Source organism: Myxine glutinosa, chromosome 6 (assembly GCF_964187855.1).
Source record: "Myxine glutinosa chromosome 6, kmMyxGlut1.1, whole genome shotgun sequence".
NCBI lineage: Eukaryota > Metazoa > Chordata > Myxini > Myxiniformes > Myxinidae > Myxine > Myxine glutinosa.
In genome coordinates this window covers 183,519,746-183,542,303 of record NC_136266.1, presented here as the reverse complement: position 1 = coordinate 183,542,303, position 22,558 = coordinate 183,519,746, and the positions used below count along the sequence as shown (strand labels likewise).

The 22,558-nt window shown below is 43.3% G+C and overlaps 1 protein-coding gene across 1 annotated transcript in view; it reads right to left on the bottom strand.

Moving 5' to 3' along the window:
- Positions 1-22,558, bottom strand: part of LOC137429019 (polyhomeotic-like protein 2) — a 359,347-nt gene that overhangs the window by 326,509 nt on the left and 10,280 nt on the right. Inside the window, exon 2 of the mRNA XM_078780934.1 lies at positions 3,144-3,221. The gene's annotated coding sequence lies outside the window, so the exon portion shown is untranslated. The remainder of the gene's footprint in view (positions 1-3,143; positions 3,222-22,558) is intronic.

Below are 22,558 nucleotides of genomic sequence, written 5' to 3'. Positions count from 1 at the left end.
TCACTGTTTTCATAGTGCTGGCCTATCGTGCTTTTTCAAGGACCTGAACAGATTGTAGTCCGCTGAGGGGGCCATGTCCGGACTGTACTGGGGCGGTGGAGGGGGGTTGGGGAGGGGGGGGGAGGGGGTAGAGGGGGGAAAACACTTCCCAGGCATTCTTCAAGATTTCCTCTAATGTCAGATGATAGGAGGTCTAGCGTTGTCAACTTGAAAGACGACAGCTTCCCCCTCCCCTCCACCCCTACCATAGGGGGGTTTTCCAAAAGTGAAATTTTCAGTTTCTTGTGTGTCTGAACGTAGTGAGCCACGTTGATGGTTTTGCCTTCACGTTGATGGTTTTGCCTTCGAGCAACAAATCAACTAGTATGCATTCCTCAGCATCCCAGAAGACAGTTTCCATAACCTTGTGGGCTGGGGGTACCCTTTTGGCCTTCTTTTTTGGAGATGTGGAGTGATGCCATTCCATGCTTTGCTGCTTGGTTTCTGGGTTTCTGGGTTGAAATGGTGAAAACAACTTTCATCAGCAGTCACGATACGGAATAGGAACGGACTTATCGGAGTTATCCGTTGCGTGTCGGCTTCAGATTCAGAGGTCAGAGAAGCAGATCCTAGAGACCTCCTCGTGAAACTGCATAGCAGTACTCGGTTGAAAGAAAGATACCGCGTAAAAATTGTGTTCAAGGTCGGCATATTACGTGCAGCAAAAGCAGAGACAAACAAGACAGACAAATAAATCACTCAAACAACGACACTTGGCGAAACAGAATGAACTAGAACAGCACTCGGTAGATGGAGCGCATATCTTCGCCAGGCTGAATAGTTTACGTATTATATCCCACTGGTGGGCCGGATCTGGATCTAGACCTGAACCAAAATCTAATTGCCTTGTTCTTGTCACCAAACCAACTAATCTACAACGTTTTGAAATACCATGCCATACAATAAACCCTTAAACATCGCGGAGTTTTGATAAATCGCGGGCAACTTGTGTTCCAATTTAGTTATCGTGAGACTTCATTTCGAACAATCGCGAGTTTATTTGCCGAGATGAGTCATCGTTTGTATCCGCGTGTCGAATTGAATCAATTATTCCTCGTCACAAACCCAACCTGTCCACAGGTCGTCCTTGTCATACACACGACCTGCTCACCTTGCAGGGAACCCCCCAAAAAGGTTAGTGTAGAGCACTGTGATAGAAATAGGAAAAACTCAGAATATTACATAGGGGGTTATAAAGACAGCAGTCGGTGTTCGCATGCTAGAACACTGTCTTCAGAAAATGAAAACAAACTCAGGGATTAATGGCTCCTTAAAATGCTATTCATGTAACAATTTATGCACAAATTCAAGGTCAGATAAGCTGCACTTTCAATATCAGATATACATTTTAATGTTAAAATATTCATAGTTTATATAAAGAATTAATAAACCAAAAACTTGGCAATTTAGATCCACCACACTTGGACTGCAAAGTTTAATCGAATTAGTAAAATGATTTTTTAAGGACGACGTTTGGATATATTTTATCTGTCTAACTGAACGCCAATAGGACTCTTCTGCCAGAACCCACTGTGCTGCAGGGAATGCTGCCGGTGCCCCCATTCTTCCCTTGCTAACGACTCTACCACTGCACCGACAGATCTACAAGTAATTGGCAGCCAATGGTGATCCTTCCCTGGACCGTCTCCATGCCCCTGTTGACCCCCACCCACAACGCTCTCATCAACATCTGCAGGTTGTTGTTTTTTCTCCTTTCAAACGTTCACCCCATTATATTTTATCTTCTTCCCTCTTGTATAGTTTCCCTTGCTAATTCATAGCATTATAATTAGTGATTGCCATTGGTTATTTATTGGTCCATTCCATTATTGTTCTGGTATTCCTGCAATAAAAATTTTGGTTTATAATCAAGGTCGTGTTACTCAATCACTTCATGGTGTAAAATAGTCTTCCAATCAGTTTATTTGAGAGATTCTGATGTACCATACTCTGTTAGAGGGCGTCGGTGCTGTCGAAGCACTTTATTGGCAAGGATAATATACTGGGTGGTTTGCAATTGCCTTTCCTGCAGTAGCAAGGCAGGAATATGTAATTTGTTCATGGTGCTGGTGATAGCTCGCCTCTTCTTTTAGAAGAACGTGGGATCTTTAATGTCCACCAACAAATGCAGGCAGATGGAGCACCTACATCAATGTCCATCCGAGGGATGGCGCACACACACATTGATGAATCACCCTGCTTGTGAAACACCGGGATGACAGAGGTAATAGCTGGGCCGAGATTCAAACCCAGGCTGGACAGCATAGTGATGTGTGCATACCTCTAGGTCATCCTAACAAACCTTGTGGGAGATTAGAACAGATGTCTGTTAGACTCGTTTGACTGTGAGATGGTATTATCATGGAGTTTCACCCTTTGGGCATTACAAACTACACCTGGAGATGCGTGACAATATAAAATCAAGTTTAAGGAGTGGTTGGGGATGGGGGGGGGGGGAGAAAATAGCAAAACCGACACTTAAAATCTACAGAGGCAAATTAAACACATTCTAAAAATTCAACCAATGCGTTTATACTAGTAGTTAAAGAACAAACTTTGAAAAATGTTGGTGGAATAACATTTGAAAAGGATGGGCAACCCGAAAACATAATGCCTCTGGCCACCTTCGGGGGCGGAGGCATAAAATAATAAATTGTCATTTGGATAACCGCACAGTGATCAAACTAAAATGTAAATGTAAACTTTTTTTTTTTTTTTTTGTATATAAGATTGAGGCTCGTGAAAAAGCTAACATTAATCACAAAAAAAAACCGACACATAAAACACAATATAATAAAGGGAGCAGGAGACAAAATGGAGAGAGAGAGGGAAGCACACAAGTACAACATTAGATAACATGGACATTGGGAGATCTGTGGGAGGGAGAGGGCTTGGGGGGAGGAGGCATGGGAAGGGGGGAGGGAGGGGTGGGAGCTATTCAAGCTAAGATATAAAAGAAAGCAATTTTGATTCAATAATTCAATGCAGCGAACAATTAAATTAAAAGCAACTCAAGGAAAACAATCTTGGTACAAAAATCTGACTGTTCATAGAACGATGCAACTTTGCCACTAATAATGGGATGTGCTGTCATTAGCACTCACCTTTTGAAAACATCTGTATAAGGTTGAGGAGAATGAAGCTTTCTTCAGTTTGCAAAAGTCAGAAACAAAATATCTCACCTGGGACAAGAGCAAAAGAGGAAAATGGATTAGAAGAGGGCTTCATGGTTCATCAGACATACAAAAAGAAGCTGAGACAATTACATTCAAACCCACATCCACATGGACGTATCCACCATATATAGGGACTGTATCAACTGTATTTTTTTTTTTTTTCATTTAAATACAGTATACGTGCATGCATACACACTCCGTGATATGTAACAATGGACAGAACTTTGCAACCAGTTGGGATAATAACCACCAATGAACACATTGGTATACCAATCAACAAAAGAATATCAATACTAGAGCATTTATAGAACACCTTACCCCACACAGTCTTGAGCAGAAGAGGACATAGGCGGGGTATACAAGCAGCAAATCTGATTAGTCGAGATGATGTAAAATGGCATAATATTTTGTGAAAATTCTGCTAAACGGAAGGTTGTTAAAAGTGACAAAAATGTGATTTGTGTTCTACTGTGTTCAAGTATACAATTCAAATGAAATGAGAAAGCATCTGAAAAACCAAAGCCCGCCCACATCCGCTTTGTATTCAGACTTCTTCTTCTTCTTCTTCTTCTTCTTCTTATTCGGCTAAGTAAAAAAAAAAAAAAATGTTTCTCGTCCCCGCCCGCTTACTTTTTGGTCGCCGCCTACTTTTATTTACTATTTAATACTATTTTTTTTTAATATATACTTGTTTTTGTTTTAATCGTTTTGCGAAGAAACTCGGTCTAAAACTTGCCGTTTCCGGGCATTTGCTGATCGTATCTTGTGCATTGATGATCTGAACTATTATGGATCCCGCCCTCGAACGGAAGTTCCTGGTTAATACATGCTTGGCTTAACGCAGACACTTTGTGCTAAAGACGGTCAATTCTCGCAGCGGTTGTGCACTGGGCAAGTGCAATTTACATGTAAAAATCTTGCATTTCATACTTTTAATGGTACAAATTTGAGTAGGGAATATGACGATATTCGTGTGTGTAAGCATACGTTCGTATGTTAAAACATGTATTTATTTGCTAATTTGGAAATGAAATTGCAGGCCTTTCGGTAACAATCAACACTGGCATGTTTCACATTACATTGGACAAACTATAGAGTCTTTAAGTCAGCCACAGTGGTCATTCAATTCATGGCAGCCATCTTGGAAAAAAATAGCAAAAAAAATGAAAATAGTAAATAGTAAGAGCCTCCTTCCTCCTTTTTTCAAAAAAGTGCGGACGAGAAACTTTTTTTTTTTTAACTTGGCCTTATTATTATTCTTCCGGATGCTAAACATGAAAATAGCTTTAAAATACAATTTAAAAATTGACGATTTTCGACGATCCTGACCTTTTCACATCAAACCAATATGCTTCATTGACCCAATATGCAAACCCTGCTCAAATTTCACATCAATCGGATGAAAATTAACAATTATATGCAACTTTGACCTTTGACCTTTTGATTAAAAAAAAAAATACAATCACCTTCTAGCTTTTGATTGGTGAACCAATTGTGACCCAATATGCAAATTCTTAAAATTTCAGATCAATTGCATGAAAATTGACGATTTTTTGTGATGCTGACCTTTTTGACCTTTTGACGAAATTGTTAACTTGTCTTCATCTTCTAATAATAAAGCTCTGAATGAAGGCGCTCACTGTTCTCTTGGAAACTTTTAACACTCTAGAAATTGTTTTGTACCCTTCCCCAGATCTATACCTCCTTACAATGTTATCTCAGCATTCTATGGACAGTTCCTTGGACTTCATGGTATCCACTTCACTCTGGCATGCCCTGCCTACTGTAGGACCTTGTACAGAAAGGTGTTTCTTTCTAAATCATGTCCAATCAATTGAATTGGCCACAGGTTGACTCCAATCAAGTTGTAGAGACATCTCAAGGATGATCAAAGGAAATCGGATGCACCTGAGCTCAATTTGAAGTCTCATAGCAAAGGGGTTGAATAATTATTGATTCAAGACATTTCAGCTTTTCATCTTTTGTTCCATTTTTAAAAATCGCCGTAAAAATTACACAGTTTTACATGATGGTTTTACTTTTACATATGTGTAGATCACTGAAAAAAAAAAGTCAATTTAACCCATTTTAAATTAAGGCTGTAACGCAACAAAATGTGAAAAAAATCAAAGGGTGTGAATTCTTTCTGAAGGTGCTGTATAGCATATCTCATAGTTATGGACGGAGTCAGATGAAACTTGGTGGACAGGTTGGGTGTGTGACAAGGAAGAATCGATGCAATTTTGGTAAAGTTTCAAATCCGGATCAGAGAAATTTTTTTTAATGATTCTTCACCATTGAATGAAAGGGCCAAAAATGACGTACAGTCATGTCCACAATTCTTTATTTCACTGTTAATATAACAGAACCTTTGTTTTTGATTCAGAACCTAATATATCCTTTTAAATCAGAAAATAAAGAGAAATGGCATTGACAAAATTATTGACACCCAAGACGGAATGTTTGGTAGCACAGTCTTTGGACAAAATAACTGCAGTCAAGCGCTTCCTATAGCCATGGATGAACTTCCTACACCAAGACCCATGACCTTTGACGGAGACCCAGCTTTCTGACACTGGGTTGAACATTGCGCTCCAAAATGCCTTGGTAATCTCCTGATTTCATGATGCCATGCACACATTCAAGGCACCCAGTGCCAGAGGCAGCACAGCAACCCCAGAACATCATTGAACCTCCTCCATGTTTGACTGTAGGGAAGGTGTTCCTTTCTTTGAAGGCTTCATTTTGTTTTCTGTAAATATGGAGATGACGTGCTTTAACACAAAGCTCTAATTTGGTCTCATCTGTCCACATGACGTTCTCCCAGAAGGATTTTGGCTTGTTTAGGTGTGTTTTGACAAATTCCAGTCAGGCTCTCTCTCTCTCTCTCTCAGCAGTGGGGTCCTCCTGGGTCTCCTACTATAGAACTCCCTTCCATTGAGTTGGCGATGGATGGTGTGAGTTGAAACTGTCGTACCTAGTGTCTGAGATCAGCTTGAATCTGTTTGGCAGTTTATCAACGTACTTTCTCCACCATTGGAACAATCCTTCGCTGCAATCTTCGATCACGTTTTCTCTGGTGGCCACGGCCAGAGGTCGGCTCCAGTGCCATGGGCCTTAAACTTCCTGATAACATTGCGTACGGTGGACACAGGAACATCAAGGTCTCTGGAGATGGACTTGCAGCCTTGAGATTGTCCATTCTTGGCTACAATCTTGTGTCTGACCTATTCAGACAATTATCTGGTTTTCTTTCTTTTCTCCATGTTCATTGCGGTACACACCGACACAAAACAGTAGAATGACTCATTTTCTGTATTCAAACTGATTGAGTGATTTTTATATTGCAGGCACCTGCAACTCACCACAGGTGAGTTCAATTCCAAAGGAAAGGAGAATCACCTGCTTGAAATCTAATTATTTCTACCAACTTCTAAAAGGTGGTAATAATATTGTCCAGACCATTTTAGGATTTCTGTGTGTAATAAGCTAAGACTTAGTAATTTTTTTCAGCTTTTTTTGTTTTGTTCCACTGCAAACCAAAGGAATACATATGTGCATAACAAAACATTTTTAAATTTCAACAATTTTCTGGAAGGAATGGTGCATTTGAAAAAGTGCAAGGGAGCCAATATTTTTGGCCACGACAGTATAACATGATATTTAAAAAAGAATTATGGAGAAGCTATGATAAAACTCGGTGGATGAGATGGTTTGGCAACAAGAACAAGCCGATTAGATTTTGGTTCAGATACGAATCCAGATCCGACCTATCAGTGGTGTACAAAACGTAAACTGTTCAGCCTGGTGGAGGTATGCTCTTTGCTGTGTGGTTCTAGTTACAACTGTGTTTTATAAATGGTGCGGGAATAGCCCTACGGCAAAAATCCCTCAGTGCAGATCTGTGAGGAAAATATTAAGTTCAGATGTCTTTGGAGTTTAGGCCCCAGAATGCAGTGGCAACTGTGGTTGGGTCAGGCGTGGTTGGGTCCTGTTCAGAGGCTGCCGTGGAAGTGAAATTCGATTAAACTCTATTGCATCTGAAAGATCATTCTATTTTCTACTTGTGATCATTAAATTCACACAAAAGGCAAACTTGTGTGTAGTAAATGTTTGCCAAAAACTAAACTCCGACTAATACAGGCAAACGTCAGCTTAATCCTACAAATTACATGTATTACGTGTTATTATGGCCTCACTGCAGCTATTTCTGGTTGCCTTCCATGCTCGATTCCAAATACATAGGCTGTCAGGCATGACATCCAATTTTCTCACTGGTTATACAATACGAGACTTAAAGGGCTACAGACACAGAAAATCATATTTCCTTTTATTAATAGATATGGGTTCACATGACACTTAATCGTTGTTCTTTATCTGAATAAATATCTTGGAAGAAAGATATTGGTGCTTTTGGGTGTCCTTTTACACTCGATTGGCAACGCCCCCCCAAAAAATGGCGATTTGATTACACACGTGACCCGCTACGTCATTTCGAGTATAGTTTCGCTGTGGGTAGTTTTGAATAATGATTTTGACTATCAGACTATCAGAGGATACTTGATCAGAAAAATCTTCGTCAAATTCGCTTTGACGAATCTGAAGCGAAATGTGCGGCAATTATCCATTGCGTGCCTTTTGATTATGTCACACTAGCTGAATGCACCCGGCGTTGCCCGGATTCTTTTTGAATGAATTTAATCTTCTGTACTAAAAAAGGAATAAAACGCGGCCTTGCGAAGCAGCGGAGTTTGACTATCCGGCCGCGGCCGCATTTCGTTCATTTACTACTATAATTCAGCTTTTACTCGTGGCCGTAGAAGATTAACTACTATAATTCAGCTCAGCTTTCAATTGCGAAATGGGCCCAGCCCGGCCGAGGCGGCCTCGCCACCTAGCCTATAACCTTCCCGGGGCCCGTCCCGACATTTTTTGTTTCACAGGTTTCCTCCTATCTTTCACCCTTTCCTCCTATCATTCAGGAGATTAGCGCGTGCAGACAAACAAACAAACAAACAAAAACTTTCTTATATATATATATATATATATATATATATATATATAGAAGATAGAAGATAGATGACTGCATGACAATCGCTATTTTTAGGAGTGGTACCCGACGGGTTTGCTTTTTCAACTACGACACCTCAAAAATTATTAGAATTAAAAACCACATTCAATTCTTTGTTTATTACTTAACAAGACCGAAAGTCTAACAGCGGCCTAGCCGGGCTTGTTTGACACTTTAGTTGAAGAGGATAGTATGACCTGGGTGGGGATATCAGTTAGCAAATAATGTAAGTATTAAATTTTTTTGAAGTACTGCAAGTCTCTAAGCTGTCTATCACCAGGGAATTGAATTGACTGCATTGACACACTGGTGAGCAGGATCAGTGTCAGGAAAACTAGCCACATGTCCAAACAGCCGCAGCTGACGCTCACGGACTATACAGATAACAAGTCTCTTCCAAGTCTATCTCAGCAAGCACTCATTGGACACAAAGTCTTACCAGCAATAACCAAGGATTCGCCGAAGAAACCTGGTATCGAAGGAGGGAGGTCTTTGTCTCAGATCCTTGAACAAGGTCCAAGTTTCACATCCATAGAGCAAGAATGGAAGCACAAAGGACTTAAAGACTCCCTCCTGCATAGGCACCAACAGCACCATGCCCCATGCCCCATGATCCAGTGAATATATGTCTCCCCAGGCCCGTAACAGATGTATATCGACCTCTAGTTCACAACATGCAAAGACATGAATGGCATTGCCAAGGTAAGTAAATCCCTCTGTGACCTCATCCTCACCACAAACAGATCCAAGATGTCATTGAAAGCCTGATCTTAGTTTGACCCAGGAGACCCATAATATTCCAGCGGCTCAGACTCATTCAGCGCCTGGAAAGCACCCATAAGCATATCCAGATAATACAAAAAGATAACTGCATCACCTGCAAAATCAAGGTCAGAAATCTTGACAACCCAAATGATGCACCACAGCTTGATCTCTCAGACACCCTCCCCAGAATCCAATCCATACAAGCACTAAAAAAGTGTACACACCCCTGATGTACTAAAAAGCACGAAAAGCACTAAAAAAGTGGACACACCCAGCACGGTACACACCCTGATGAACTCCACCAACAACTGGAAATGTCAGAGATTAGACCACCACACCTCACAGCACTCTCAGTACCAGAGCATAGTTCAGAAATCATAATGATGAGGTGGTGGCACCCCACAAAGACCGATAATCCTCCAGAGGACATCCCAATTCACTGAATTGAACACTTTGCAGGGAGATCAACATAGGCTGCATGCAGCCCCTGTTGAAACTCTCACTTGCGTTTGATGAGGACCCGAAGAGCAAGGATACGGTCAATCGTTGACCTCTTTGGTGTGAAGCCCGACTGCTCTGGGAACTGGTGCTCAAGCAGATGGTGGCAAACCCCATCAAGACTTATCCGAGCAAAGACCCTGCCCTGGAACAGAGCAGCATCACCCTTCCCTTTCTAGAGAATCCTGCCACCAACCTCCTCCGAGAAAGAGGTATCCCAACTGCAGGAGGACGTCCACAGACACAATTGTGTGCCAAATATGGATGGCCGATGACTCAAATTTGGAGATAGGGCCAAAAACTTTTTGCAGGTAGGGAACCCCGTATCAAACAACCCAAAAACCAGCAAAATTTTGAAACCCCACGGTACTACAATATTTAACCATTTCATTGTGCAAGGCCAATGAAGTACCAACCGAGAATGAAGGTGTGGAGGTTGAAAGAGGTGACAGTGAGGGAGGCATTAAAAGAGAGGCTGAGTATGGTCGAGGCTGATGTAGTTGAGCTTGAAAGTGGTTGGATGTCAATGAAAGATAGTCTGTTGGGAGCCGTTGGTGAGGTATGTGGATGGACAAAAGGACCACCGAGGCACTCGGAAACATGGTGGTGGGATGATGAAGTTGGAAAGAAGATTGACGAGAAGAGGAAGAAGTTCAAGGAGTGGCAGAAGGCGAAGGGTATGGGGGCAGAAAAGGCAGAGCGTGAAAGTTACAAGGCAGCCAAGAAGGCTGCAAAGAAAGAGGTAGCAAAGGCGCAGGAGGCATGGAGGAAAATGTTCGGAGAACGCTTGGATTTGGAAGAGGGTCAGAGAGCGGTATTCAGGATTGCAAAGCAGATAGCGAAAGAGAGGTGTGATGTGATGGGGGTGAGTTGCTTGAAGGATGAAGTGGGACAAATCGTTGTCGACCCAGATGGAATTAAAGGAAGATGGAAGAGATATATGGAAATACTGTTGAATGCAGAGAATGAATGGGATGGCAACAGAGAGAGTAACCCCGTTTTAGGACCGGCAGAGAAGATAACAGAGAAGGAAGTTGAGGAAGCGATGAAAGCAATGAAGAGTAGAAAAGCTGGAGGGCCGGCGGGAGATGTGGGAGATATGTTGAAGGCAGCGGGAAATTGGGGTGTGAAGAGAATGACAGAGATTCGCAATCTGGTGATGAAAGAAGGCCGCATTCCAGTGGATTGGGAACCGAGTACCCTCGTCCCTCTATACAAGGGGAAAGGTGACCCTCTGGACTGTGGCTCGTATCGAGCGATAAAGTTATTGGAGCATGGAATGAAGGTATTGTAAAGGGTGTTGGAGAGGAGGATAAGGAAGAAAGTGAAGATCGACGAAATGCAGTTTTGACTTATGCCAGGAAGAGGAACGACAGACGCGCTTTTTATTGTGAGGCAGTTGCAGGAGAAGTACATGGAGAAGAGGAAGAAGTTGTTTCTTGGGTTTGTTGATCTGGAGAAAGCATTCGATAGGGTTCCACGTGAAGTAGTGACATGGGCATTGAGGAAGTTAGAAGTGGAGGAATGGTTGATCAGAGTATGGATGGCAATGTACAAAAGAGCGCGCACAGCTGTAAGGACGAAGGACAGGAACAGTGGTGAGTTTGAGGTGAAGGTGGGAGTGCATCAGGGGTCGGTACTAAGTCCACGACTATTTGTAGCTGTGATGGAGGTGCTGGCTCGGAACGTAAAGGAGGGTTTACCATGGGAGTTGTTGTATGCAGATGATCTGGTGTTGATTGCAGAAAGTATGGATGAACTGAAGGAGAAGATGAACAAATGGAAGGAATGTATGGAGACAAAAGGTCTGAAGGTGAATATCAGAAAAACGAAGGTGATTGCAAGTGGTAAAGCATGTGGTGACGTGGAAAGACCTGGGAAGTGGCTGTGTGCTGTGTGCAGAAAGGGTGTCGGAGTGAATTCCATTCAATGTACAATGTGCGTTGAGTGGGTTCATCAAAAATGTAGTGGTTTGAGAGGGTCATTAACCAGTGTGGCAGCTACATTCAAGTGTAAAGTATGCACAGAGGGAGCTGCAGATGGAGGAAATGTTGAGTTGGATCTTGGAGACGGCGTGAAGCTGGAAGGTGTGAAAACATTTTGCTACCTAGCAGACATGCTGAATGGAGAAGGTGGATCAGACTCGGCAACGGTTGCGAGAGTGAGATGTGCATGGAAGAAGTTTCGGGAACTGAGTGGCATGCTGACGAGGAGGGGAGTGTCGTTGAAGCTGAAGGGAAAGGTGTATGCTGCATGTGTGAGAAGTGTTATGATTTATGGGAGCGAGACATGGGTAATGAACGCAGAGCAGCAACAAAGGCTGGAAAGGGTGGAAATGCGAATGGTTCGGTGGATGTGTGGAGTATCGTTGAGAGAGAGAGGAAGACAAATGATGAATTGCAAAATATGATGGGAATAGAGCCTGTGATTGATGCTGTGAAGAGGAACAGGTTGAGATGGTTTGGTCATGTGTTGAGGAAGGATGAAAGTGACTGGTTGAGAAGAGTGATGGAAATGAATGTGGAAGGAAGTAGAGGACGGGGAAGACCGAGAAAGACTTGGCTAAAGATGGTCGAAGAAGAAATGCGGGTAAGGGGGTTAACAAGGGTTGATGCAGAAAATAGGGCAAAATGGAGAAGATTGTCATGGGGACCGCAAGGCTAACCCCCACTCTTGCAGGGAAAATAGCCTTAAAATGCCTGTTGTTGTTTTTGTATTGTGCAAGGCTTCTGAGAAGTTAATAGCCCCATGCGCATCAATTTGGCAGGAAAAACCGCGCGCTACGGAAGTGATGTGCTGCACAATCACCAAAGACAAAACTGGGAATGGGCATGTACATCCAATTTGGCATCATCGTGGTTGCTCCATAGATTTGTGCACATAATTGTGTTGTTATATCGACGATTTACGATCTAAAGAAAAAAAAGAAGCAGATATTTAAATTTTATCGAGATAAATGCGCCCAAGCTAATTGACAAAAGGAAAACGTTACATCAGTCGTAGACCGCCGACGTTGATAGTGTCTTGATGGAGTGGATCAGGCAGCTCCGTTCGGAAAATTTCCCCTTGGATCGTGCAATAATTACGATGAGTGAAAACTTTTCACTCATCATAATTATTATGAGTGAAACTATGAGTGAAACTAAACTATGATGAGTGTCGTCGTATGAATTTTTGACTGGGTGGTTCAACAAATTCTGAAAGAAGCATGGGCTACATTTGCTGAAGTTTTTTGGTGAAAAAGCCTCAGTCAACCAAGAAGCTGCAGAGGCCTACATCAAATAATTTTTAAAGGCTGGTGGCAGAAGAATGCTTCTTGTCTGAAGAAATCTAAGATTCGGTAAGTGTCGTAATCCTTCACTGGAATGAAGTTCTTCCTGGTGGTTTGCATGACCAGGAAGCGATCTTTGGTAACAGCCTTGTTTATTGCTTGGTTTGAAAGCACGAAGCAAGGGTGCGCTGCGGCTTGCCAGATGGTGGCAAGGTTTATTTGCTCCTGGATAATTGCTCAGCACACTTGAACGTCAATTTGCTTGCGAAAAACAATTGTGAGCATCAATTACCTCTGCCACCAAAGGTGGATGGAGGCTATGTTTTCACCCCTGTCTGTCTGTTTGTTTGTGAACAAGATATCTCAAAAAGTTGTGGACGGATTCGGACTAAATTTGGCAGAGATGCAGCATATGTGACAAGGACTAAATTATTAGATTTTGGTGAAGATCCTCCGGATTCGGATCCGGCTACTAGAACTTTTAAGTGATTCTTCAACCATTGGGAAATAGGGCCAAAAACTATACAGAGCAGGATATCTCAAAAAGTTGTAGACTGATTTAGACAAAACTTGGTTGACCGGTTGGGTGTCTGACAAGGACGATTCGATTTTGGTGAAGATCTGAATAAGGATTCGGATATGAGAATCGTTTAATGATTGAAGTGATTCTTCACCATTGGGAGATAAGGCCAAAAACGATACATAGCAGGATATCTCAAAAAGTTATGGATGGATTTGGACGAAACTTGTTGGACAGGTCGTGTGTGTGACAAGGAAGAATCGACTCAATTTTGGTGAAGATCCGGATCCAACTAGTAAAAAAAATTAAATGATTCTTCACCATTGAGTGATATGGCCAACCAGGCAAAGGTATGCTCTCTACTGAGTGCTGTTCTATTTACTGTAAAAATACAGTAATCCCTTGCCAGACAAGCAAGTGAAGGAGGAACATTTGGTAAGTCAATACATACATTTTTTATCTTCTCTAATATTATTGCAAATTACCGTTATAAATATTATCTGTATCACAAGTACATTATTGTACACAGTAAGTATAGGGACGCAAAACCTAAAACCGGCAAGCCTAATTCCCCGTGCTTACCAGATAAGGGGTCCCCTACCTGTATAGCACGATATTTCAAAAGGTTGTGGAGGGATTAAGACAAAACTTTGTGGATGAGTTGGTTCGGTGACAAGAACAAGGAGATTCTATTTTGGTTCAGGTCCGGATCAAGATCCGACCCATCAGTGGGATACACAACGTAAAGTTTCAGTCTGGCAGAGGTATGCGCTCTACCGAATTCCATTGTAGTTATTACCCCACGTACACAAATAGAAAAGTGGGGTTAAGCAATTGGTTCGTGTGTGTGACTGTGTGTGTGTGTGTGTGTGTGTGTGTGTGTGTGTGTGTGTGTGTGTGTGTTTTTTGTTTGTTTTTTTTGTATACTGAATCGAGGCTCGTGAAAGAGCTGACAACCGCGAGGGAAAGACAGCACAGGGGGACCGACCGCGAGGGAAAGACAGCACAGGGGGACCGACCACGAGGGAAAGCCAGCACAGGGGGACCACGAGGGAAAGACAGCACAGGGGGACCGTGACGGAAAGACAGTACAGGGGGACCGCGAGGGAAAGACAGTACAGGGGGACCGCGAGGGAAAGACAGTACAGGGGGACCGCGAGGGAAAGACAGCGCAGGGGGACCGCGAGGGAAAGACAGCACAGGGGGACCATGAGGGAAAGACAGCACAGGGGGACCGCGAGGGAAAGACAGCACAGGGAGACCGCGAGGGAAAGACAGCACAGGGGGACCACGAGGGAAATACAGCACAGGGGGACCACGACGGAAAGACAGTGCAGGGGGACCACGAGGGAAAGACAGTACAGGGAGACCACGAGGGAAAGACAGCACAGGGGGACCGCGAGGGAAAGACTACAGGGGGACCACAAGGGAAAGACAGCACAGGGGGACCACGAGGGAAAGACAGCACAGGGGGACCGCGAGGGAAAGACAGTGCAGGGGGACCGCGAGGGAATGACAGTACAGGGGGACCACAAGGGAAAGACAGCACAGGGGGACCACGAGGGAAAGACAGTACCGTGAGATGGAGAAAAGAGATGGATATGGAGAAAAGAGAGATGGAGATGGATAAAAGAGATGTAAAATTGTAGAAAAGAGAGATGGAGACAGAGAAAAAAGAGAAAACAAGCGTTACGCCTCGGTCCCCCGTCGGGTAAGTGAAGTGAGTTGACAAAGTGGAAGACGCAGAAAACATGCTATGATATGATATTTCGCTCACAAGGTTCAGACGTACGTGGAGGTGGCCATCTTGGATTTTGACGTGGCGACCCAATTTTCAATAGCGTTCTTCCTCATGCCTCGATACACCCACACACCAGATTAAAAGTTAGTAGTTCGTTTATTTTTCAAGATATTCCGCTCACAAGGTTTAGACATACATGGCGGCAGCCATCTTGGATTTTGACGTGGCGACCCAATTTTCAATAGCGTTCTTCCTCATGCCTAGATACACCCACACACCAGATTAAAAGTTAGTAGTTCGTTTATTTTTCAAGATATTTCGCTCACAAGGTTCATACATATATGTGGTGGCGGCCGTGTGTGTGTGTGTGTGTGTGTGTGTGTGTGTGTGTGTGTGTGTGTGTGTGTGTGTGTGTGTGTGTGTGTGTGTGTGTGTGTGTGTGTGCAAATGGCAGTTTATGATCGAGGAACAAATTCGTTTCAATTGAATGTTACATTTTGAACAAGAATCGGAAAGCGAACCTGTAGTTTAGCAGTATTTTGGCTCTGAATTTGTTCCGATTGCATATGCACTGAGAGGAGTGAGATAATTGTTTTACTTTGTCTGCCTGTCTGGCAGTAAAACAGAATTGAAAAATCATTCCAACCAGGAATTGGTTGCTCTCCCTACCACTTCCAACCTGATTTAAGGATGTCATAAAGGATACAAACAGGCACAAAGAACAAATTTCACATGTTAATAAAAGGTGGTGTATAATACACTGCATTAACAGCAGTACGACTGGTATACGACCCTTAAAATCTCTATTTTATTTCAAATTTGGCCTAGTAGGTACAACTGGTATACGACCCTTAAAATCTCTATTTTATTTCAAATTTGGCCTAGTAGGCCACCGTGTCCGACCTTGAGGCTTTGTTTTTCTCTCAGCGGTCCGTCGATTGCGCTGCAATTACTTTCGTTCTCTGTTTTTTCCCCAGTCTTTCACCCCATACTTCCTTGTTTAAAATCTCAATTCAAAAAAAAAAATTTTTTTTTCCTTCTCTGTACTTATTCGCTTATTCGTTGTTCTTATTTGTTCGTTCGTTCTTCGATCATGTGTTTCACCCCCATTTCCATTTTCCATTTCCCCAGATAGTTTTCACTGCTCAATTTAAAAATGTTTAAACTTTCCCCTGAAGAACTGTATTCTGTCGTATATTATAACACCTTTTTCTTCTTCTTCTACAAAAGGATGCTTTCGACTTGCTCACCAAATCTATTCATTCCAAAAAAAAATTCCATCTCTTACAGTTCCTCTTTTCTACATTCCCGAAACTTTCCTGCACTCCACCCCTCCTTCAGCGTCCTCAAACGTATTTTTGATTCGAAGGTCACAAGAAACTCATTTTGCAATAAATGTTCGTTTCCCATTAATCGTACACTTTTCAAAATCCAATCTCACCCCTCCCCTCCAAATCTTCCCCATCACCCCTTCCCTCCAAAACTTCCCCATCACCCCTCCCCTCCAAAACTTCCCCATCACCCCTCCCATCCAAATCTACCCCCTTGCCCCTCCCCTCCAAATCTACCCACTTGCCCCTCCCCTCCAAATCTCACCCATCACCCATCCCTTTCAAATCTTCCCCCTTGACCCCCTCCAAATCTTCCCCATCACCCGTTCCCTCCAAAAGTTCCCCATCACCCCTCCTCTCCAAAACTTCCCCATCACCCCTCCCCTCCAAATCTACCCCCTTGCCCCTCCCCTCCAAATCTTCCCCATCACCCATCCCTTTCAAATCTCCCCCCTTGCCCCTTCCCTCCTAAACTCCCCCCACACCCCTCCCTTCCGAGACTCTCCCTCGCTCCTCCCCTCCTAGACTCCACTCTCACCCCTCCTCCTCAAAGCGTCCACCCCGCTTCTTCCCCCTTTCAACTTTCACCTTCATCTCCCCCAACCTTCTGCCTCGCTCTTCCCCCTCCTCAAATAACACCTCACTGTGCCTCACCCAATCACCATCAAACCTTTTGTCCGCCCCATTCTTCCCTTTCTCCAAGCTATTCTGAAATCTATGACACACCTTCAACAGCTCTCCCTACCACTTCCTCCTCTTCCATGTCTTACCCTACCCCCCCCCACCCCCCGCATTTCTGTATCCGATGCTCCCCCTGTCCTCTTCATTAACGGTATGGACCTCAAACATCCGGGGCCTTCGCTCAAACCTTACTGATCTCTCCATACAGGTTGCTTCTGGCAAACCAGACTTGATCTGCTTAACAGAAACTTTCCTCCTTCATGATGTCTCTGATTCCTTGGTATCTCTCCCAGGTTACTCCCTCCTCCGGTATGATAGACCTGAGCCTCGTCCTGGAGGTGGGGTTGCTATCATTATAAAAAAACTCTCTTCCTCACTCGCCCTGCACTGCCCCCTCTCTATCTCACCCCCAGGAATACCTTTGGCTACGGCTTCCCCTTCGCTCCTACCTTTTGTTCATATGTGTGTTGTACCTTCCACCAAACAGTGATGACTCCATCTACATCTCGCTGTCTGATAATATGGACCAACTTCTATCTACCCATCCCAACTCTCTCTTCCTCATATGTGGTGATTTCAATTGTCACCATGCCAGTTGGCTGGGTGTGGGTACCTCAACTCTGTGTTTGCCTCTAAATCTTGTGCCCCAAACCCATCCCTCTCTGTACCCACCGTACGCAGTCGTACACAGCTGCTCCTGGACTCTGTGTCCTTTCCTCCTGATAAGGTGGAAAAGTTTCTGTCAACCCTCGACTCTGATTCTGCAACTGGACCTGACGGCATCAGCTCACGGGTCCTAAAATCCTGTTCTTCCGCTCTTTCACTCCCTCTCTCTGTTCTCTTCACCCTCTCTTTTGCTCAAGGTCATCTGCCATCTGCTTGGAAATCAGCCAACATCACCGCTTTGCACAAAAAAGGTGCAAAAACAGATCCTAGCAACTACAGACCAATCAGCTTTCTCCCAATTATCAGCAAAGTCATGGAATCCATCATTGCTTCGGATATGAAATCTTTCCTCTTCTCCAATGGCTTGATCTCTGATCATCAATTTGGTTTCAGACCTGGTCACTCTACTCTGGACATGCTGCTTCTGCTTTCTCAACAATGGATGGAGGTCCTCAATGCCAAACAGGAAATTAGAGGTCTTCCTCGACACATCACGTGCCTTCGATATGGTCTGGCACCCCGCTCTGCTCACCAAACTCTCCTCCTTTGGTATCCATGGAAATCTCCACGCATGGCTGGCGACTTCCTCTCTAGTCGTAGTCAACGTGTGGCCCTGAATGGGTTTCTCTCATCTCCTCTGCCTGTTCAGGCTGGAGTTCCCCAAAGCAGTGTTCTGGGCCCTGTGCTTTTTCTGGTCTTCATCAATGATCTCTCTGACTCTCTTGAAAATCCTCTCTATCTCTTTGCTGATGACTCTACTCTCTGTCGTTCCATTCCTCATCCCTCAGATCGGCAGTCTGCAGCCTCCTCACTCTCTGCAGACCTGGACAAAATCACAGACTGGGCAAACAAGTGGAACATGTCTTTCAATCCTGACAAATCTCACACTCTTACGATGTCTCTCCGAAAAGACAGACTGGACAACCCTCCCATCCACTTTCTGAATAATCCTCTCCAAGAAGTTCTGTCACTCAAGCTTTTGGGTCTCACTATCTGCCATGATCTTTCCTGGGAAAACCACATTTCAAATCTGGCCTCCAAAGCCAGTCGCCGACTGGGCATCCTCTGTCGTGCGAAGTCCTTCCTTGGCACACCTGAGCTCCTCACCACATACAAGGCTTTCATCCGCAGCTCAATGGAATACTGCTCTCCCCTCTGGGCTGGTGCTCCTGCCTCACACCGAGCTCGTCTTCACGCTGTTGAAACCAAAGCTTTCAGAATCATTGGAATCTCCCGCGATGAAGCTAACTCCAAGGGCCTTTCACTCACTCACCGCAGGCAGGTTGGTGGTCTTTCCGTCTTCTACCGACTGCTCTCTGGCCTTGCCCCCCCCCCCCCCCCCAGCTCTCTCTGGACTCTGTCCCCCAAATATTCCTACAGGTCACACAAGATCTGCCTGCAACCCTCTTCTGATTAAACTGCCAAAATCAAGACTCTCTGCTCACCTTCACTCCTTCATTCCTCTTTTCTCCCGCCTCTGGAACAAACTCCCTCACTCTTCAATCCCACTCCACCCTCCAAGTCTTTAAAACAGCTGTTCACCCCCATCTCTTATCTTCCCCCATCCAAAACCTTGATCTTTTCTACCTCCGCTAATTTCACCCCAAATCCACTTTTTGAAATACCAACTTGTCTTGGAAGTCCTTGGTGTCCTTGCGTTTTATACTTCTCCCACCCCCACCCCCCCCCCCCCCTCCTTCCCACGCCTCCTCCCCCAAGCCCTCTCCCTCCCACACATCTCCCTGCTCTCAAATGTTGTGTTTGTGTGCTTCCCCTTCTCTCCCCATCTTGTCTTCCGCTCCCTCTTTTTATATATTTTGTTTGTCTGTTTGATTTGTTTGTGAAATAAATGTTAGCTCTTTCACGAGCCTCGATTCTGTATCCAAAAAAAAAAAAAAAAAAAAAAAAAAAAAATTTATTATGAACTTGGACACCGTCGAACACAAATCCCCTTTTTGCCACTTTAGTCAGGTTCACTATGTCAATAAATTATATTTCGTTCAAAATCATAGTAGATTAGCAAACCTATACATTTTTGGAAAGGTTATAGCATAAGGAAACTAAAAATCAATGTTTACATTTGGAGAGATACCTGTATGGCGGCCATTTTGGATTTTCAAAATGGCCACTGTAAAATACATCTTTTGTTCTATTTCTGCCTCTAATTACCCTAAAAACTTTTTGAAATATACTAAACCTATATTTTCAGGGACAAGGAATCCAATGAAAGTATCAAATTAGTGCTATGGGGAATGGTAAGACACGAATCGAAGGTTTTGAATTGCAAAATACTGTCTTTATATTCGCGATAAGTTGCATAATCAAATACATGTTATCATTTTGTACAGGCAGTTAATAACATCAAAATGTGTCACAATAATTCATATCACCAAACATACACAGGCAGTCAGCAAAATCATATATACACATGCAGTCAGTATAACTTCACATCTACACAGGCAGTCAATGGCATCAAACATACACGATTACAGAATATGCCATTTAGAGTTCGTCATCACTGTCCTGTGTGTCGTATCCGACAATATAGTCCGCATCGTTTTCACAGTCCGTTCCACACAAGCAAAGGTCGGTCAAATTGATTGGCAAATCGAATTGGTCGAATGGTCAAATGGTCGATTGAAGCGATTGGTCGAATTGGTCGAATGGAATTGGTCGATTGGTCGAATTGGTCGAATCGAATTGGTCGGAATTGGCAAATGTAAACATTGATTTTCAGATTTTCCATGTAATAACGTTTCCAAAAATGTATAGGTTTGCTAATCTACCATGATTTTGAACGAAAAAACATAGTGAACCTGACTACTTTCAAAACCCTTCCGTTTAGCAGTATTTGGGCAAAATATTACGGCATTTTACATAATCACGACCAATCAAATTTGCCGCTCGCAGACCCCACCCACGTTCTTGTATTATATTTTTGCTCTCGTTATATATATTTTTTGGTCTCAAAGACTGCACTGAGTATGGTGTTGTATGAACTTTCGTTGTAATTTTTGGTTTGTTCTGCTCCGACCTTTTTCTTCAGTTAAAAACTTGCTAAGGTCGCTTACGCGTGTTATCGACCTGACATGGGGGCAACTTACCATGGATAATGCCACATCCCACACTGAAAGTGGGGTGGAGTTGGAACATGTTTTTCAGTTCCATGCAAGAAGAAAGTTCTGGATTAAATGCTAATTACATTGTTCAACCCTCACCACCCGATGATGAAAACAGAAATAAGGAGATGCCGGACAAAATGGCCGATTCCCCTCGCGGTGATGATGATGGTGATGATGATAATGATGATAATGATGATGATGATGATTGCCGACATGAACATAGCTGGGCTTGCCAAGATTAGTTGGCTTGATGAAGGTAACGATAGAGCTTTTTACATTGTGCACTGTGATATGTTTTATAATGGGAAGGCAAGGTAGGTTAACTCAAAGCACATAACGGAACCCAAGAACTATGATCGTCTTTTGCTTTAGACTTTAATGTTTTGAAGAATGATTGAACGACCCCGAAAGGTATGTGAATGTACGAGCATGTGTTTATCTCAAGCAGTATAAAAAAAACAAGGGCCTCCTTGATAGTGGGGCATTGCTTTGCTCATCTGCTTTGCTCAATTGCTTTTGCTCATCAATTGCTTTGCAATTGCATTGCTCATCTGCTTTGCTCACACTGCTTTGCTCATCAATGTGTGTTTCATTCACAAGATGTTGTTTCTCACTAGTACCACAAATTATAAAATGATGTTTAAATTTAGTTTGAATCCTGCCAGTGGTCAGTTCCCATGCACAAATGTATGGATAAGAGTCGTATAACTCGAGGCTGCATTGCTTAATGCGCTAATACTTTGTTCTGTACGTGAGGGCACTTCAACAATACAATGCAAGGTTTTTGGTCAATATGTAATCCCTTGATTACGATGACAACATTGCAATATCTTTGCAAATGTGGGTGGGATGTCAGAGCAGAACTCTGCCAAAGATTACCTTCTCAGGTGCGTAGTGTCACATTAGCCAAGATGTTCTTTATTTCTCGTCATAACCTAATAAACCTGAGTGAGCGATTTAACAGTTTTGTGAATGATGGTCGCTTTCATATACTCAACATATTTCATATTGGTCCAAGCACATGATGTGAATACCTGTAGTTAATTACCAGCGAGGGAGTGGGGGGAAAGAGGTGGATATGACAGAGTTCCAACAGGGTACATCAAAAAAACATATACAAATCCAAGTTAGGGAACAAGATTTTCCAAGTCACTTCCTAAGTCCAAGTTACTTGGATGATAAACCAAATATGGTGAGTACCATGTGCTTGCTCACAAATGGCCGTAAACTATAGTTTCTCAAATGCTGTAAAACCTATAGACATCTATATAGTATGTGTTCACATCTTCTGAAACTACAGTATATCCAAATAAAAGCAGCAAGACATGCCCCAGAAAAGACTGCACTTAATATGAGGCCCCAAGCACACAACAGCCTCTATTAATCTGCTGCAGAGACTGTGGCGGACATGCGGCCTACAATCATTGCTGCTAATATATCGGCTCCACGCGGTGCATATTAAAAGCTTTCGTGGCAGCTGAGGTGCGAACACTCGCCAAGCCGAGGCAGTAATAGGACTTGGCAATTTGATTGCATTTTCACAGGAGGTTTTGTATACCCAATAGCCTGCAATAACCACCACCCACTGGTCCTACACGGCAACACAATGCAGCAGTCCCTCGACAAAAAGAAAACTCTTTCTCGTTAGTACGCAACAATTACACTCACAGTTTGAGT